Source organism: Grampus griseus (genome assembly GCF_964374135.1).
Source record: "Grampus griseus genome assembly, chromosome: 13".
Taxonomy (NCBI): Eukaryota; Metazoa; Chordata; class Mammalia; order Artiodactyla; family Delphinidae; genus Grampus; species Grampus griseus.
The window spans coordinates 59,774,549-59,793,817 of NC_139007.1; the positions used below are offsets into that span (position 1 = coordinate 59,774,549).

General features: G+C 38.1%; 1 long non-coding RNA gene across 1 annotated transcript; it reads right to left on the reverse strand.

Annotated features, from left to right (window-relative positions):
* Positions 1 to 891: 891 nt before the first annotated feature.
* LOC309831869 lies at positions 892 to 11,759 on the reverse strand. Its single transcript, XR_014297640.1, has 3 exons — positions 11,736 to 11,759; positions 3,761 to 3,843; positions 892 to 1,019 (listed from the first exon to the last, which is right to left on the reverse strand). It is a non-coding gene; the product is annotated as an uncharacterized lncRNA (long non-coding RNA).
* Between the last annotated feature and the right edge of the window lie 7,510 nt (positions 11,760 to 19,269).

A 19,269-nucleotide genomic window follows, 5' to 3' on the forward strand; every position in this document is an offset into this window, starting at 1 on the left:
ACATTTTGAGATGAAGGTGCCTTCTGGACAACAAAAAAGAAATGCGTTAAGGCCACTGACTGCAACAGAGCAAGAAGATTGGGACTGAAGAGGACTGCAATAGAGAGGTTAACTGCTATGACAAATGAGCACACAAATTTCTAGTGACTCAAACACAGTAGAAGTTATTTTTGTTATTATTGTCCATAAAACTGTCCAAGGTCAATATTCCTGGGCAGGAAAAAGCTCTCTTCCACATGGTAAATCAGGAACCTGGGTATCTTCCATCTTTGGCTTTGTTTTTCTCCTGGGAACCTTCATTATCATCTGTATCCATCCCGCTAAAGGGAAAAGGAGAGGGTAGGGGAGGCACACCCACCTCTTAAGAACCCTGGCCCAGAAGTGACACATATATTACTTCAGCTCACATTCTGTTAATGACTCACGTGGCCACATCTAACTGCAAGGGAGGCTAGGAAGTGTAATCTATCATGTGTTCAGGAAAAGAGGACGTATTTTGTGAACAGCCTGCAGTCTCTGCCCCAGGGGAGACCTAGCCCTCCTCTCTTTAAGTAAAAGTTCTATGAAGGCAGAGACAATGTTGGTCTTCTCCACTCTGTCTCCATCACCTTGTATAATACGTTGTCTGACACCTAACAAGTGTGCAACTTTTGTCAAATAAATGTATAGCTGAAACTATGGGTGTGGAAAAAATTTCAAAAAGAGAAATTATATAAAAAGAAGAAAGATAGAGGATATTTTAATAGCAAAAATTATTTTGTATAGTTATTGCTGTTGCTACCATTTGTGGAGGACCTGTTAATACCTAACCTTCACAACAATCTTGCAAGATTGTAGATTCTATTCACCACATTTTAAATATGAGGGAAACTGTACCTCGAAAACGTACACCACTAGAAAAGTTCAGAGTCAGCATTTAGCCCCCAGGTCTTCTGATTCTTCATTCCAAAATCTTTCTAGAACACCAGGTTCCATTTAGTGGGGGGAAGGATGTGAAACTTTGACTATTGTGTTGCACCCTAGAAGGAGAGAGATGTTTTGGGAAAACATGGAACTATCGCAAAGGTAAGTCAGGTGACTTGGCAGATTTCGCTTTCTTGGGTTACTTTGGGACATTTTCAGAGCTGCTTGGGAAATCATGAGCCACTCCATATATAACCAGTATTGAATGTCATGCTTTGTTGCTTCATTCAGCAAGCCTTCCCAAGAGAACTCCCAGCTGTTGCTGCCGACCTTAACTTGGCCGCTATGTTGCGGTAACTTTGGCTTTTCTGTTTCTGAGACTTTTACCATGTGATGGCTTATTACTTGTCTACCTTCTTCAGCTGCCACCTCTGCTGATGTCACATAAATGCCACCTGCCCCTCAACAATAAGGAAAATGAGTGCCTCATCAACTAAGGTTTTACCCATCCTTCTAAGTTTCACTAAGTGAGAATTCTAGGAAATTTCCTATTGATTTTATCTTCTAGAAGTTCCTTGACCCTCTCCACTTTCCTTCTCTTCACAACTTCTGCTAGCAGCTCTCCCCTGAACCATTTTAATAGGTTTCTAACTGGTCTTCCTTTATCTGTTCTTATCTCCCCTGTAATTTATCCTCCACAATACAGCAAGAGTGATTTTTTTTTTTAATGTTCATATGGTCTTGTCACCTTTTTGCTAAAACACTTTAAGAACTTTTGCTAAAACACATTAAGAACTTTCTTTGGCCTTAGTACAAAGATCAAAATCCTTAGCAAGGTTTTAGACCTTGCAAGATCCAGACCGACCTATCTCATGGGACAATTCCTTTCTTAACTTCTGTGCCCTGGACACACTGGCCTTTTTTTGGGGTTCTCACACGTGCTGTGCTTTCTTCCCATCTTAGGACCATCACACATGCTGTCCCTCCTTGCTCCTTACCTAGCTGTCTCCTATTCATTCTTTGTATCACAGTTCAACAATTACCTCTTCACAAGGTTCTTCCCTATTGCTTAGTTAAATCAGGTCTCTCAAGGCACCGTATTTTTTTCCTTTACAATATAGATCACAATCTGTAATAATAGAATGGTGTGTGTGTGTGTGTGTGTGTGTGTGTGTATGTGTGTGTGTGATTATTGGGTTAATGTCTATTTCCTCAACTATTGTATCACTAATACTAGCACAATGCCAGTTGGCACTTAACAGGAATTTGTTGAACGAGGAAATGAATGATTTTGTCATTTTAAAAAACAGAATGTGTTTTTCTGGGGGAACAGTCTATACCACGTAAAACCCTTGGAAGAGGACTTTCAAATTTGAATCATTGTGTCGTTCCTTGTTTGTAACTCAGGGAGTAATTTTATTTTAAATAAAAAGATTCTGTGGTTGAAAAGTCAATAAATTAGTACGAATCACAGCAGGAACAACAAAAATTAAACTTCATAGTATTGGTGACATTCTCTTCTGAGTATAAATTTGTACTATTCATATAACATTTATTAGTAAAAAGGTGATCCTTTAATGTGCTTTTCTGCTCATCTAGATTTACAATATTTAAAAGTCTTTGTTCTTCAAGCTTTACTTTTCCTTTAAGAATTTTCAATCCAAAAGTTTAGTAAATGAAGTATATATACAGCTCATGAACATATTTTAAGACTTTTGGGAAATACTCAAAACAAAAGCTATTTTCAGGATTAGGAAATAGCTTGTCTGAATATTGCCAAGTGAATTTGGAATAACCTTTCTGTGGGATGCAATGAAAAAGCAAGGCAAGAACTTCAACATTCTCAGTTCAAGGTTACAAGGAAATGTGAGCAAAAAGTGTTTCTCATCCTGTTAACACTCAGACACACAGAACATAAAAACGGTGTCTTCTTTCATTTAAAAAAATTTTTAAACACACAGGGAAACTTTGACCTTTTGCCTTTTAGCTTCTCTGGGAGAGACTCATATAGATTTTGATCTCTTTTTCTCCTTCCCAACTTCTTACTGTGTATTTAATGACCCTTGGCTACCTGGGCATCCCACTGTATACATATGAAGTGAGTTGGCACTGGGAGAGAAAAGCAGGCAGCCAGATGCTGTGTGTATAATGGGTAGCGATGCTGTTATGTCAGGGCTTCCCTTTTGGCTGCCAGCTGAAGGAGAAAAGAAAATGCTTCATTCATAACACGTTACATATAAATGCCTTTTCTAAAAATGGGCAAAGAGAGATGGGTGCTGGCAGAGTCAGGCCAGATAGTTACTCAAGGCAACAGAAAATTATTAGACAGGGATGACTATAGCTCATAAGAGCTAGGAACCTTATTCTGAAGGGTCTATGTCTTGAATCAAATGTTTTGCTCTATAATAAAGAACTTCAGAGCCCTAAGGACTATTTTGTTTATATGAAAACTACTAACTACTGTAAGGGTGTTATACATAAAATAAGTGTATTATATAAATAAAATAAAGATTTTAAATAAAATTAAAGTGTTTTTAGGGAGTGATCGCATGCAGAAATAACTTACTTTACAAACTGAACCCAAGACTCGAAGGGAATTTCAGGTTAAACCCAACATGGTGGGGCCAGCGCCCCTACTGGCGAGGTGAGGCACTGCACACTCCGATGCCCGCCTACATTAAGTACATTTGCCAAGAACTGGGCACTAAAGTCAGGGTATTTCCTAGAAACACGGGGCCAGCATGGTGCAGTGGAGCAGGGCAGTTGCAGAGAGAACTGACAGTAAAGACAATACCGAATTTTTTTTCTAAAAATGTTTTCACTGGGTAAAAAGGAATTCTCCTGTGAAAACACTCACCGTCTGTGGCGGTCTTGGAGCTGAAAACCCTGTCCGGCTCTTTGCCAAGGCTTCCCCATTAATGTACTTGGGCAAACTTCCTCCTAGAAGAATACATCTCAGTTTTTAGAAAAGAACCTTACAGAGTATACAATCCAGCTCATTCATTTTACAGGTAAAACATTATAACCTAGAACTAGACATGGGGAAAATACATTTATTCAGTATGCTATTAAATATTATTACATGTATTCACTATGCTACTAAATGCAAATACATCTATTCAGTATGCTATTAAATATAGAAATAAATACATTTATTCCATGCACTAATAATTTTGTAAATTGAAAAATAATATGTTAGGGGCTTCCCTGGTGGCGCAGTGGTTGAGAGTCCGCCTGCCGATGCAGGGGACGCAGGTTCGTGCCCTGGTCCGGGAAGATCCCACATGCCGTGGAGCGGCTGGGCCCGTGAGCCATGGCCGCTGAGCCTGCGCGTCCGGAGCCTGTGCTCCGCAATGGGAGAGGCCACAGCAGTGAGAGGCCCGCGTACCGCAAAAAAATAAAATAATAATAATAATACTATGTTGAAGTGAGAGGCTGAAAGAAAGCTGAGTAAGTGATGTTTTTTGAGGAAATCTAATGAAGTTCTACTTACAATTCACAAAGAATGAATATTGTATACAGCAGGAGAGGCCAGCTATGATAGGACAAAGCTAATTAAAAACTAATTACATTCTCAAATTAGCCAAGAAACTACGGCAGCTCTTACTTCAGAAGCAGTGTCTCTTTCCTAAATTTAGCTTCTTTGGAAGTAGGAATAGTCTAATATCTTCAATCATGAGAAAACCAAAGCACAAGTTCCTGAGATCACACAGCTACATGAGTGGCAAAATCAGGACTCAGGCCATTTTAAGGCATGAAAAATCCAGATCTTCATTTAAGATACAGCCTCTGTCCTGTATGTTGGCCCCTCAAATCCCATTCTTCTATAATGTTTTCCTTCTTTGAAAGTGATCATAATATCCTCTATTTTCTCATGTTTGTATAGTACTTTGTATATATCTGTTTCTACTTTTAAGGATCTATTAGCATTTTATTGGTTGAATCATTAATTTTTTATTCCTAAATATATAAGTAAATTAAAGACTATATTGGTTTGTATAAGCTAAACTGCTGTAACATATAGGAAATTTTTAGTGAATTAAAAGCAATTGAAATGTATTTCTCACTCATGCAACAGTTCCGGGCTGGTAACCATGGTGGTGGGTCTCTCTCGTCAACCTATTGTGTGCCTTTTCTATTCTCTATGGATGCAGCATCATCTTCATCTAGCTGGCAGAAGCCGAAGGAGAGCCTAAAGGACCCACACACACACTTCTGAAAAGTCCCAGCCCAGATGTGCACAAGTCACTTCCACTCCATCCAAGGGAGAAAGAGAAGTGAATTGTGGGTGCTTGCTTGCCTACTGTCCTTTCACTGAAGCAGAGGAGGGACGTTGGTAGCTAGCTGACAATCTTTGCCACAGTCACTCTCTCAAATCCATCACTTAGGGCTTAAGTCTTAAGTAATGGGGGAGAAGGAATCAAATCTACAGCTGCATTTTATTCCTCAGATTTCTTCAATTTGTCTATAATATATTGAGGGTCCAATCTGAGCTAAATACCATAATAATAAATCCCTAACTTCTCAGAGCGTATATCCACTAACAAAGAACACAAGGCAGTGTACAATTAAATATAAGCTGCACAAATCAGATTTAAAAAATCAAAGACATACTCAAAGTTAAACTGAAATTAACTTTCAATATTACCCAAGCACAAAACTTCTACTTATTTTTTCAAATTAATCAGTCAGTAAGTTAAAACACATGCCCTGAACACAGACTTTGCTCAGGGTACCATCTTCAGCCATGCTGTGAATATAAACAAATACAATATTTGCATCCTGACCTTAAAGAGTTCCCTCTGTAGTCGGAGAACTAAAAATATAAGGCTGTATATAATTTCTTTCTCAATTTTAAAATCTGCAGTGCTGCTGTTACACATCTAAGCTAAAGACACTACCTTATTATATATAAAGCCTGTCTTTCTTATTGGTTTTTGTTTTGTTTTCTTTTGTATGGTTTTTATGCTTAAAGAGTTTCCTATCAAATATTTCAGGTATATGTGATTCATTCTTTGTCTCCCCTATCACCAGTTCTCATTGTAGACAAAGCAAGAAGTACCACAGTCTTGGTCTAATTACAGCTTAGCCAAATGAGTACATACTGAACAGTGTCAGCCCAAATCAACAGGCCACCCACCACGAGAGTGAAAAAGAAGACACTGGTTCCTCCCACAGAGAACTGGAAGAGCTTTTGATGGAAAGAGGAGATAATCGTGTTTTGTCATTGGCAAGTGCAAATAGTGCCTAGCACAGCGACCCATAGGCCATAATATTTAACAAATATTCCTGAAAGCATGATAGTGAAAAGAAAAATAGTGGTTAGACGGAGGTATGGCACAGTATCTTCCTCCACACTCCCTCCCCATATTCCTGAAGGAGTAATTCTAGGAAGAACCTAGTGGAGAAAAAAATACAGTTGCTTATGGATATGTGACTGGGCTTTTTGAACTAAGATTCAAAATACTTTTAAATTAAAAGGTTGTGAAACTCTTAAGTTTCAAAATATTAAAACATAATACCTCTTTTCTACTCCATCCTAACACTAGTTTTTCACTTAGCAAAATTCCTACTTAGTTTTTAAGTATTGGTTTAAATTTTGCCAATTGGAAGCAAATAAAAACTTGCGGATGTGCTCTAGATAAGTGATTCTCAAATGGGAGTTGGTAGGAGTGTATCAGCATCTCAACAAGATAATGGAGCTAGGAATGTATGGCTTGGAAAACTTCCCCAAACTGACTCTACAACGCCTCCACCCTCGTCCTCATTCAGAGCTACCATTTGAGTTGTTACTTAATAATTTAAGAATGAACTGCTGTCATAGATGTAGAAGACTGAAACAAATGGCTGTGAATGAAAACAATGGCCCTTGGAATGTAAATCGGTGCAGCCACTATGAAAAATATTAAGAATAGAAGTTCCTCAAAATATTAAAAATAGAACTATCATATAATCCAGCAACTCCACTCCTGGGTATACAGAGCTTCCTTGACTCACAACAGGGTTATATCCTGAAAAACCCATTGTAAATTGAAAATATCCTAAGTAGAAAATGAATTTAATAAACCCAACCTGCTAAACATCATACCTTAAACGTGCTCAGAAGACTTACATTAGCTGACGGTTGGGCAAGAGTTATCTACAACAGAGCCCATTTTATAATGAAGTGTTGCATATCTTATGTAATTTAGTGGATACTGTACTGAAAGTGAAAAACCGAATGGTTGTATGGGTAGAGAATCATTGTGAGTATGATTGCCCTCATAATCGCGTGACTGACTGTACCCTGTGGTTGCTACCAATGCTCAGTATCACAAGAGAGTGTCACTCTGCACACGGCTAGCTGCGTGTCTTCTTTGAAAAGATCAAAATTCAAATGCGAATCACTTTCACACCGTCATAAAGTTGAAAAGTCTTAAGTGAAACCATTGTAAACTGGGGACCTTCTATATATCCAAAGGAAATCAAATCATCATCTCCAAGAGATCTCTGCATCCCATGTTCATTGCAGTGTTATCTACAATAGTCAAGACACGAAAACTAAGTGTTCACTGACACTGAGTGGATAAAGAAGATGGATATATATGTGTGTGTATATATATCTGTATATATACAGATATATATACACACAATGCAGCCATAAAAATGAAGGAAATCCTGCTATCTAGGACACCATGGATGGACCTTGAGAGCATTAGACTAAGTGAAATAAGCCAGACAGAGATAGACAGACACTGTATAATCTCACTTACATGTGGAATCTTAAAAAAAACCTGAACTCATAGAAACGGAGAACAGATTGGTGGTTGCCAGAGGTGAAGGGTGAAAGGTGGGGGAAATAGGTGAAGGTGGTCAAAAGGTACAAACTCAGTTATAAGATAAATAAGTCCTGGGGATGTAATGTACAGTCTGGTGACTGTAGTTAACAATGCTCTGTTGTATATTTGAAAGTTGTTAAGAGAGTAGTAGTAGGATCAATAACCATATCTTAGGAATAAAACCCATTTTTAATTTCAGAAGTGACTTTAAATTGTTTGTGATTATTTTTTAACATAAGTTCATTGATTACTACCAACTTTTTCTGAGCCTTCAAAACTACTTGCTGCCCTGGTGTTTCAAAGTTAACTTATATTTCTATTATTTTTTTTTAGGTAAAAAGCAGGACTCTCTCCAGAGTTTAAGATAAACAGCAGACTCACGTTTTTTGGTAGTCAAGTACCACTCTTCTCTATGCCTGATACCCACAACATAAAAATTAGTGATTGCAACGATATTAGCCAATGTCTTAAGTATATCATTAATTCAATGGATGATGCTGAGAGTAATGATATTCCAAGATAATAAATTACAGAAGGAGGCATTAAGCCAAATACTGAACAAATAACCAATTTTTAACTGTCTAATATATACAGAGGTTTTAATGAATGGCTAGGTCATCTTTGTAGGAACCCATCTCAATTATTAAATAATATCCAATAAACTCCTTCCTTATTCAGTTTGGCTTTGTAAAGGTTTATTTGTATAAATCTAAAGTAAGCCAAAGTGCAAGAATATACAATGGGGAAAAATCAGTTTCTCTAATAAAAGGTATTGAGAAAACTGGATAGTTACATGCAAAAGAATGAAACTGGACCACTTTCTTACACTTATACAAAAATTAACTTAAAATGGATTACAGACTTAAATGCAAGACCTGAAACCATAAAACTCCTAGAAGAAAACAGGTGGTATGCTCTTTGACATCACTCTTAGCAATACTCTTTCAGATATGTCTCCTCAGGCAAGGGAAACAAAAGCAAAAATAAGTAAATAGGACTTACTCAAACTAAAAACTTTTGCACAGGAAAGGAAACCATCAACAAAATGAAAAGGCAACCTAAAATGAAATGAAAAGGCAGCTAAAATGTCATGGCTGGTCATTTCAATTGTTCCCCTGAATATATTCTTCAACTTTTCATCCTCCTATGCTTTGTTAGATTTGCTAGGACAACTTCCAACTATGGTTAAGTGTATCTTTCCAACGTTTCAAACCAGCCCACCTCCAACGGAACATAGATGGAGAAAAATATACAATTATGTCAAATCTCCAACAGCTCTTTACCCATCCTCACTTTCAGTGGGTGACCTTGGTTACTATTTTAATAAGAAAAATAGAAGTAATCAGAAGTTCCACAAGCTGTCACTCCAACTGTGTATTTCCATCATATATCCACATACGTTTTTCTATCCTGTTTCTATAAATGAACTGTGTGAGGTCCTATCAAAGCTCAACGCCCCCATTTGTGTACCATATCCCATCCCTTCTCAACTATTAAATGTGGTCTCTCCAGCAATTCTCCCCTCTCTCTTCTGCCTCATCATTTCCCTCCATTTTGGATTATTCCCATCAGCATATCAATAAGCTGTTATTTCGCCCAACATACTAGAAAACATTTTTGACCCTATTTCCCTTTTCAGCTCTCATTTCTCTTCTCCTCATTATAGGAAAGCTCTTTGAAAGAATTACCTACACTTGCTATCTTACTTTTCTCCTACCATCCTGTCTTGAACCCATCTCATTCGAGCTTTCCTCCCCACTTAAACCGCACCTGTCGGGGTCATCGGTGACCTCCACATTGCTGCATCCCGAGGTCGGTTCTCAGTCTTCACCCTCACTTGACTTGCAAGCACTGTGGGACACAGATGATCATCCTTGAAGGACTTTTTTCGCTTTGCTTCCAGGACACCACACCTCTTGGTCTGGCTCCTGTTCTACTGATTGCTCCCTCTCAGTCTCATTTGTTAGTTGTTGGACTACTCCAGAGCTCAGTTCCTGGACTTCTTATCTTTTCACTCCCTTGGTAATTTTGTTCACTCCCAGACTGATGACTCCCAAATGTGTATCCTGAGTCTATATCTCTTCCTTGAACTCTAGCCCCTTATATCCAACTGGCAACTTGAGAGTTCCACTTGGATGTTTAATATGCATCTCAAAAATCTTACGTACCAAAACTGAACTCCAGGTTACTCCATAACACATCCAAAACTTTCAACTCTAGCAAGTGTCCCCATCTTAGTTATTGCCAACTACATTTGTATTAGTCAGGCTAAGCTGGCTTATGCTGCAGTAATAAGCAACATGAACATTTTGCTGGCTTCCAACAACAAAGGTTTATTTCTTGATACATATCCTCTGTGTGTATCCTGCAGTTATAATGCACAATGGCTTTGCTCTAGGAGCCAAACCGACAGAATGTGCTTTAGCTGGAACATTGTTGGTTTTGTAAAGAAGGAAAAATGATGTGGCAAGTCAAGTGCTGGCTCTTAAACCATCTACCTACTTATTATGGGTCAAGCAAGTCGCATGGCCTCCCAATTTCAATAGGACAGAGATGTATTATTCTCCCACAGGAAGAGACTCTATATTTAAAGAAACTGAAATATTTGGTAAACAGTGAAACAATCTATCCCACCAGTCCTCCAGTTACTCCAGCTGAAACTTTGGCTACTCTCTTTTTCTCAAATCCAATCCATCAATAAATCAACAAATTTATAAACCACTTAGTGCTAGCATCCTGGCTCAAACCACCATCTATCGATTCCTTACTGGTCTTCCCTGTAAGACCAGTAAGAGACAGAGAACAGGGACTTCCCTGGCGGCACAGTGGTTAAAAATTTGCCTGCCAATTCAGGGGACACAGGTTCGAGCCCTGGTCCGGGAAGATCCCATATGCCGCGGAGCAACGAAGTCCATGTGCCACAACTGCTGAGCCCATGTGCCACAACTACTGAAGCCTGTGTGCCTAGAGCCCGTGCTCTGCAACAAGAGGAGCCACTGCAATGAGAAGCCTGCGCACCACAACGAAGAGTAGCCCCCGCTCGCCACAACTAGAGAAAGCCCGCGTGCAGCAACAAAGACCTGTTGCAAGCAAAAATATAAATAAGTAAATAAATAAAATACACAACAGAAAAAAAATAGAGAGAGAAAAATGACTGAATTAGTTAATACTCAATAAACATTTATTTAATGAATAAATTAACGAGTGACACAAACCAGGGAAAGTTGAAGAACTCCAGCAGGGTTTGACGTAATTTAAAGACGTAACGAAAACTATGGTAGACATTAATAAATATTGTGCAGTCACACAAACTCAAGTTGCTTGCCAAGTTATTTGTCTTGAGTTAGAGAAAATAAAAATAATCTAAGTGTAAAAATAAAATAAAAAACACCAAAAGTGTTATTTCTAAAACTATTTTATTAATGATCAAGGCAAAAGAGTAAACTTGCCTATTTGATTAAATAAAGACTGCTTAATTTAAATCCAAATTTGAAAGTGTATATATTTTAATCCTTTATCTCTACCAAAGCAAAAAGGTAGTATACCATTTCACAAATAGCTGTACAATTCTTGGTAGAAATCAAAACTCATTTTACCTCTGACTCCAGATTAAAAGGAAAGCCTTTCAGCCAGATTACTTACCTGCTTTCTAGTCTGACTTTGCCCTCTAGTAGGGTTTCTCAACCTTGCCACTATTCACATTTGGGGATGAGTAATTCTTCGGTGTAGGAGGCTAACCTTTGTATCATAGGGTGTTGAGTGGTATCCCTGGCCTCTACCCACTAGATGCCAGTAGCACATCCCCAGTTGTGGCAAAAAAAATGTCTCCAGACATTGCCAAATATCCATGGGGGGAGGAGGGTGTTCATATCAGTCCCAGTTAGGAATCATTGCCATAGAGCTGTGACAAGACTATAAAGTTAGCACTCCTGTATGAACTCAAGCTGTAACCCATGAAATGCATTGTGGGATTATTATGGAAATATTATACCAAAGCAAGAGAGCAGATCTTACCTGTATGATTTAAGGAAATACTGAAAATTCTTCCCTTGAAAAACAGCATCCCTGATTTTTTTTTTTCCATAGCATTACTTTGCTTTGGCATTTTAGAAAGAAGTTACCTGGAAAGTAAAAGTTATTATTAAGCCATTTTGGTCATAACACTTTAATGACAGTCTGGGAACAGAGCTCAGGACCAAGAAAAAGACAAAAAAAGAAAAAAAAGAAAAAAAAAAGCTTTAACAGGGAGAAAGAAAGGAAAGTCCACAACATGAGAAGAAGGAGTCTCTGCAGTAGGGAATCTTACTTATTTAAGGAAATACACAAGGTCTTTGTTAATGGTGAGAAATAGAGGATGAACCTCGGAGGGAAAATTCTATTTGTTGACAATATTTAGAATGGTTCTGTGCAGTAGCATCTACTTAGGAAAGAGTAAAACTGAAATAATCAATTTAAAATAGTATGACAGTTTTGAACAATATTAAATAACAAATTTTACCATTATTATGGTCTGTGCTAATACTTCAAGTTTAATAACTGAAAATGGAATTATTAAAAAGTAACTGGAACTCAGACATAAAAGCATTTTTTTGTGGTAGTTTTTTTTTTAAAACATCTTTATTGGAGTATAATTGCTTTACAATGGTGTGTTACTTTCTGCTGTATAACAAAGTGAATCAGCTATACATATACATACATCCTCATGTCTCCTCCATCTGGTGTCTCCCTCCCACCCACCCGATCCCACCCCTCTAGGTGGACACAAAGCACCGAGCTCATCTCCCTGTGCTATGCGGCTGTTTCCCACTAGCTATTTTACATTTGGTAGTGTATATATGTCCATGCCACTCTCTCGCTTCATCCCAGCTTACCCTTCCCCCTCCCCATGTCCTCAAGTCCATTCTCTATGTCTGCGTCTTTATTCCTGCCCTGTCCCTAGGTTCTTCAGAACCATTTTTTTTTTAGATTCCATATATGTGTCTTAGCATGTGGTATTTTTTTTTCTCTTTCTGACTTACTTCCTTCTGTATGAAAGTCTCTATGTCCATCCACCTCACTACAAATAACTCAATTTCGTTTCTTTTTATGGCTGAATAATACTCCATTGTATATATGTGCCACATCTTCTTTATCCGTTCATCTGTCGATGGACACTTCAGTTGCTTCCATGCCCTGGCTATTGTAAATAGTGCTGCAATGAACATTGTGGTGCATGTCTCTTTTTGAATTATGGTTTTCTCAGGGTATATACCCAGGAGTGGGATTGCTGGGTCATATGGTGGTTCTATTTTTAGTTTTTTGAGGAACCTCCATACTGTTCTCCATAGTGGCTGTATCATTTTACATTCCCACCAACAGCGTAGGAGGGTTCCCTTTTCTCCACACCCTCTCCAGCATTTATTACTTGTAGATTTTTTGATGATGGCCATTCTGACCAGTGTGAGGTGATACCTCATTGTAGTTTTGATTTGCATTTCTCTAATGATCAGTGATGTTGAGCATCCTTTCATGTGTTTGTTGGCAATCTGTATATCTTCTTTGGATAAATGTCTATTAAGGCCTTCTGCCCATTTTGGGGTTGGGTTGTTTGATATTGAGCTGCATGAGCTGCTTGTATATTTTGGAGTTTAATCCTTTGTCAGTTGCTTAATTTGCAAATATTTTCTCCCATTCTGAGCGTTGGCTTTTTGTCTTCTTTATGGTTTCCTTTGCTGTGCAAAAGCTTTTAAGTTTCATTAGGTCCCATTTGTTTACTTTTGCTTTTATTTCCATTTCTCTAGGAGGTGGGTCAAAAAGGATCTTGCTGTGATTAATGTCATAGAGTGTTCTGCCTATGTTTTCCTCTAAGAGTTTTATACTGTCTGCCCTTACATTTAGGTCTTTAATCCATTTTGAATTTATTTTTGTGTATGGTGTTAGGGAGTGTTCTAATTTCATTCTTTTACATGTAGCTGTCCAGTTTTCCCAGCACCACTTATTGAAGAGGCTGTCTTTTCTCCATTGTATTCTTTTTTTTTTTTTTTTTTGTGGTACGCGGGCCTCTCACTGTTGTGGCCTCTCCCGTTGCGGAGTACAGGCTCTGGACGCGCAGGCTCAGTGGCCATGGCTCACAGGCCCAGCCGCTCCGTGGCACGTGGGATCCTCCCGGAACAGGGCACGAACCCGTGTCCCCTGCATCAGCAGGCAGACTCTCAACCACTGCGCCACCAGGGAAGCCCTCCATTGTATATTCTTGCCTCCTTTATCAAACATAATGTAACAATATGTGCGTGGGTTTATCTCTGGGCTTTCTATCCTGTTCCATTTATCTTTATTTCTGTTTTTGTGCCAGTACCATATGGTCTTGATTACTGTAGTTTTGTAGTATAGTCTGAAGTCAGGGAGCATGATTCCTCTAGCTCCATTTTTCTTTCTCAAGATTGCTTTGGCTATTCAGGGTCTTTTTTGTTTCCATACAAATTGTGAAATTTTTTGTTCTAGTTCTGTAAAAAGTGCCATTGGTAGTTTGATAGGGATTGCATTGAATCTGTAGATTGCTTTGTGTAGTACAGTCATTTTCACAATGTTTCTTCCAGCCCAAGAACATGGTATCTCTCTCCATCTGTTTGTATCATCTTTAATTTCCTTCATCAGTGTCTTATAGTTTTCTGCATAGAGGTCTTTTGTCTCCTTTGGTAGGTTTATTCCTAGGTATTTTATTCTTTATGTTGCAATGGTAAATGGGAGTGTTTCCTTAATTTCTCTTTCAGATATTTCATCATTTGTGTATAGGAATGCAAGAGATTTCTGTGCATTAATTTTTTATCCTGCTACTTTACCAAATTCATTGATTAGTTCTAGTAGTTTTCTGTTAGCATCTTTAGGATTCTCTATGTATAGTATCATGTCATCTGCAAACAGTGACAGCTTTACTTCCTCTTTTCCAATTTGGATTCCTTTTATTTCTTTTTCTTCTCTGATTGATGTGGCTAATGCTTCCAAACTATGTTGAATAAGAGTGGTGAGAGTGGGCAACCTTGTCTTGTTCCTGATCTTAGTGGAAATGGTTTCAGTTTTTCACCATTGACAATGATGTTGGCTGTGGGTTTGTCATAGATGGCCTTTACTATGCTCAGGTAAGTTCACTCTATGCCTACTTTCTGGAGGGTTTTTATCATAAATGGGTATTGAAAGCTTTTTCTGCATCTATTGAGATGATCATATGGTTTTTCTCCTTCAATTTGTTAATATGGTTTATCACATTGATTAATTTGCATATACTGAAGAATCCTTGCATTCCTGGGATAAACACCACTTGATCATGGTGTATGATCCTTTTAATGTGCTGTTGGATTCCGTTTGCTAGTATTTGGTTGAGGATCTTTACATCTATGTTCATCAGTGATATTGGCCTGTAGTTTTCCTTTTTGTGGCATCTTTGTCTGGTTTTGCTATCTGGGTGATGGTGGCTTTGTAGAATGAGTTTGGGTTGTTCTTCCCTCTGCTATATTTTGGAAGAGTTTGAGAAGGATAGGTGTTAGCTCCTCTCTAAATGTTTGATAGAATTCGCCTGTGAAGTCATCTGGTCCTGGCTTTTGTTTTTTGGAATATTTTTAATCACAGTTTCAATTTCAGTGCTTGTGATTGGTCTGTTTATATTTTCTATTTCTTCCTGGTTCAGTCTCAGAAGGTTGTGTTTTTCTAAGAATTTTTCCATTTCTTCCAGGTTGTCCATTTTATTGGCATAGAGTTGCTTGTAGTAATCTCTCATGATCTTTTGTATTTTTGCAGTGTCAGCTGTTACTTCTCCTTTTTCATTTCTAATTCTATTGATTTGAGTCTCCTCCCTTTTTTTCTGGATAAGTCTGGCTAATGGTTTATCAATTTTGTTTATCTTCTCAAAAAAACAGCTTTTAGTGATCTTTGCTCTCATTTCCTTCAATTTTTTTCATTTATTTCTGATCTGATCTTTATGATTTCTTTCCTTCTGTTAACTTTGGGGTAGTTTTGTTCTTCTTTCTCTAATTGCTTTAGGTGTAAGGTTAGTTTGTTTATTTGAGGTTTTTCTTGCTTCTTGAGGTAGGACTGTATTGCTATAATCTTCCTTCTTAGAACTGCTTTTGCTGCATCCCATAGGTTTTGGGTGGGTGTGTTGTCATTGTTTCTCTTTTATTTTATTTCCTCTTTGATTTTTTTATTTCCTCTTTATTTCCTCTTTGATTTCTTCAGTGATCTCTTGGTTATTAAGTAGTGTATTGTTTAGCTTCCATGTGTTTGTATTTTTTACAGATATTTTCTTGTAATTGATATGTAGTCTCATAGTGTTGTGGCCGGAAAAGATACTTGATACGATTTCAGTTTTCTTAAATTTGGCAAGGCTTGATTTGTGACCCAATATATGATCTATCCTGGAGAATGTTCCATGAGCACTTGAGAAGAAAGCGTAATCTGCTCTTTTTGGATGGAATGTCCTATAAATACCAATTAAGTCCATCTTGTTTAATGTATCATTTAAAGCTTGTGTTTCCTTATTTATTTTCATTTTGGATGATCTGTCCATTGGTGAAAGTGGGGTGTTAAAATCCCCTACTATGATTGTGCTACTGTCAATTTCCCCTTTTATGGCTGTTAGCATTTGCCTTATGTATTGAGGTGCTCCTATGTTGGGTGCCTAAATTTTACAATTGTTATAGCTTCTTCTTGGATTGATCCCTTGATCATTATGTTGTGTCCTTCTTTGTCTCTTGTAATAGTCTTTATATTAAAGTTTATTTTGTCTGATATGAGAATTGCTACTGCAGCTTTCTTTTGATTTCCATTTGCATGGAATATCTTTTTCCGGCCCTTCACTTTCAGTCTGTGTATGTCCCTAGGTCTGAAGCGGGTGTCTTGTAGGCAGCATATGTATAGGTCTTGTTTTTGTATCCATTCAGCCAGTCTATGTCTTTTGGTTGGAGCATTTAATCCATTTACATTTAAGGTAGTTATCGATATGTATGTTCCTGTTACTATTTTCTTAATTGTTTTGGGTTTGTTATTGTAGGTCTTTTCCTTTTCTTGTGTTTCCTGTCTAGAGAATTTCCTTTAGCATTTGCTGTAGAGCTGCTTTGGTGGTCCTGAATTCTCTTAGCTTTTGCTTATCTTTAAAGGTTTTAATTTCTCCATTGAATCTGAATAAGATCCTTGCTGAGTAGAGTAATCTTGGTTGTAGGTTTTTCTCTTTCATCACTTTAAAGATGTCCTGCCACTCCCTTCTGGCTTGCAGAGTTTCTGTTGAAAGATTAGCTGTTAACCTTATGGGGATTCCCTTTTATGCTAATCGTTGTTTTTCCCTTGCTGCTTTTAATACTTGTTCTTTGTATTTAATTTTTGATAGTTTGATTAATATGTTTCTTGGCGTGTTTCTCCTTGGATTTATCCTGTATGTGACTCTCTGTGCTTCCTGGGCTTAATTGACTATTTCCTTACCCATATTAGGGAAGTTGTCAACTATAATCTCTTCAAATATTTTCTCTGTCCTTTTTTTTTTCTCTTCTTCAGGGATCCTATAATTCGAATGTTGGCGCATTTAATGTTGTCCCAGAGGTCTCTGTGACTGTCCTCAATTCTTTTCATTCTTTTTTCTTTATTCTGCTCTGTGGTAGCTTTTTCCACTATTTTATCTTCCAGATCACTTATTCGTTTCTTCTGCCTCAGTTATTATGCTATTGATTCCTTCTGGAGAATTTTTAATTTCATTTATTGTGTTGTACACCATTGTTTGTTTGCTGTTTAGTTCTTCTAGACCCTTGCTAAACATTTCTTGTATTTTCTCCATTCTATTTCCAAGATTTTGGGTCATCTTTACTATCATTACTCTGAATTCTTTTTCAGGTAGACTGCCTATTTCCTCTTCATTTGTTTGGTCTGGTGGGTTTTTATCTTGCTCCTTCATCTGCTGTGTATTTCTCTGTCTTCTCATTTTGCTTAACTTACTGTGTTTGGGGTCTCCTTTTCTCAGGCTGCAGGTTCGTAGTTCCCATTGTTTTTGGTGTCTGCTCCCAGTGGGTAAGGTTGGTTCAGTAGGTTATGTGGGCTTCCTGGTGGAGGGGACTGGTGCCTGCATTCTGGTGGATGAGGCTGGATCTTGTCTTTCTGGTGTGCAGGACCACATCCAGTGGTGTGTTTTGGGGTGTCTGTGAGCTTATTATGATTTTAGGCATCCTCTCTGCTAACGGGTGGGTTTGTGTTCCTGTCTTACTAGCTCTTTGGCATATGATGTCCAGTTCTGTAGCTTGCTGGTCATTGAGTGGAGCTGGGTCTTAGCGTTGAGATGGAGATCTCTGGAAGAGCTTTCACCATTTGATATTACGTGGGGCCGGGAGGTCTCTGGTGGACCAATGTCCTGAAGTCGGCTCTCCCATCTCAGAGGCTCAGGCCTGACACCTGGCCAGAGCACCAAGACCCTGTCAGCCACACGGCCAAGTACGTGGGGAGTTTGTTGCCTTTTGGGAAGTCTGAGGTCTTCCGCCAGTGTTCAGTAGGTGTTCTGTAGGAGTTGTTCCACATGTAGATGTAGTTTTGATGTATTTGTGGGCAGGAAGGTGATCTCTATGTCTTACTCCTCTGTCCTCTTGAAGGCGCCCTGAAATACTTTTTAAATCTACTTTTAAATGAACTCCTCAGGTCTCAAAACTTTAAAAAAAAACAAAAAAACCTTCTTAAGCCTTTTATGATGAAAGTTTTTTTTGTTTGTTTTCTTTTTTTCTGGCAATTGTTCAATTCTCAGGTTTAATGTTTTTCTTAAAAAGTAGTAAGATAACTGATTATGCCAGAGAGAAACTCTTACTATGTAAACAGAACAACCAGCAATGCTGGCTCACTTCTTTGGAAATCAAACACAAGAGTTTTTAGACAGACATTTTAAAGCATTTGGTGACTTTCAATAAATAGTCTTTTAACTACTTATAAAAATTATCAACTTAGGGCTTCCCTGGTGGCGCAGTGGTTAAGAGTCCGCCTGCCGATGCAGGGGACATGGGTTTGTGTGCCGGTAAGATCCCATATGCCGCGGAGCGGCTGGGCCCGTGAGCCATGGCCGCTGAGCCTGCGCGTCCGGAGCCTGTGCTCCGCAACGGGAGAGGCCACAACAGTGAGAGCCCCACATACTGAAAAAAAAAAATAATAATAAAACAAACTTCGTTGATCTCTTGGGTCTACAAATTGGATAACAATTCTCTAAAATTTTGCCCCAGTCACAATTACGTGTACTTTAAAATCCTCTTAGGCTGACATTTAAATATATATTGACAACCAAAAGAAGATGTGCCTTCATTTGTTTCAAAAACTCTTGAAATACGCTTTTGTTTAATATGCCATTTTTACATGTTTACATTTTATACGATGATTTAAAAAAATAATTTTTAAACAAAAAAAAAGAAAAAGCTCCTCCATCAGTAGTCTGAATTGAGGCTTTGAGTTGCAGAAGTAAACTGTGAATACAGCCCAAGTGCTCAAGTATCCGTTAATAGAGGATCTCCATTTGTCTGCCAAAGTTGATTTTTAAAGGAACTGTGTTAAGAAATACAGC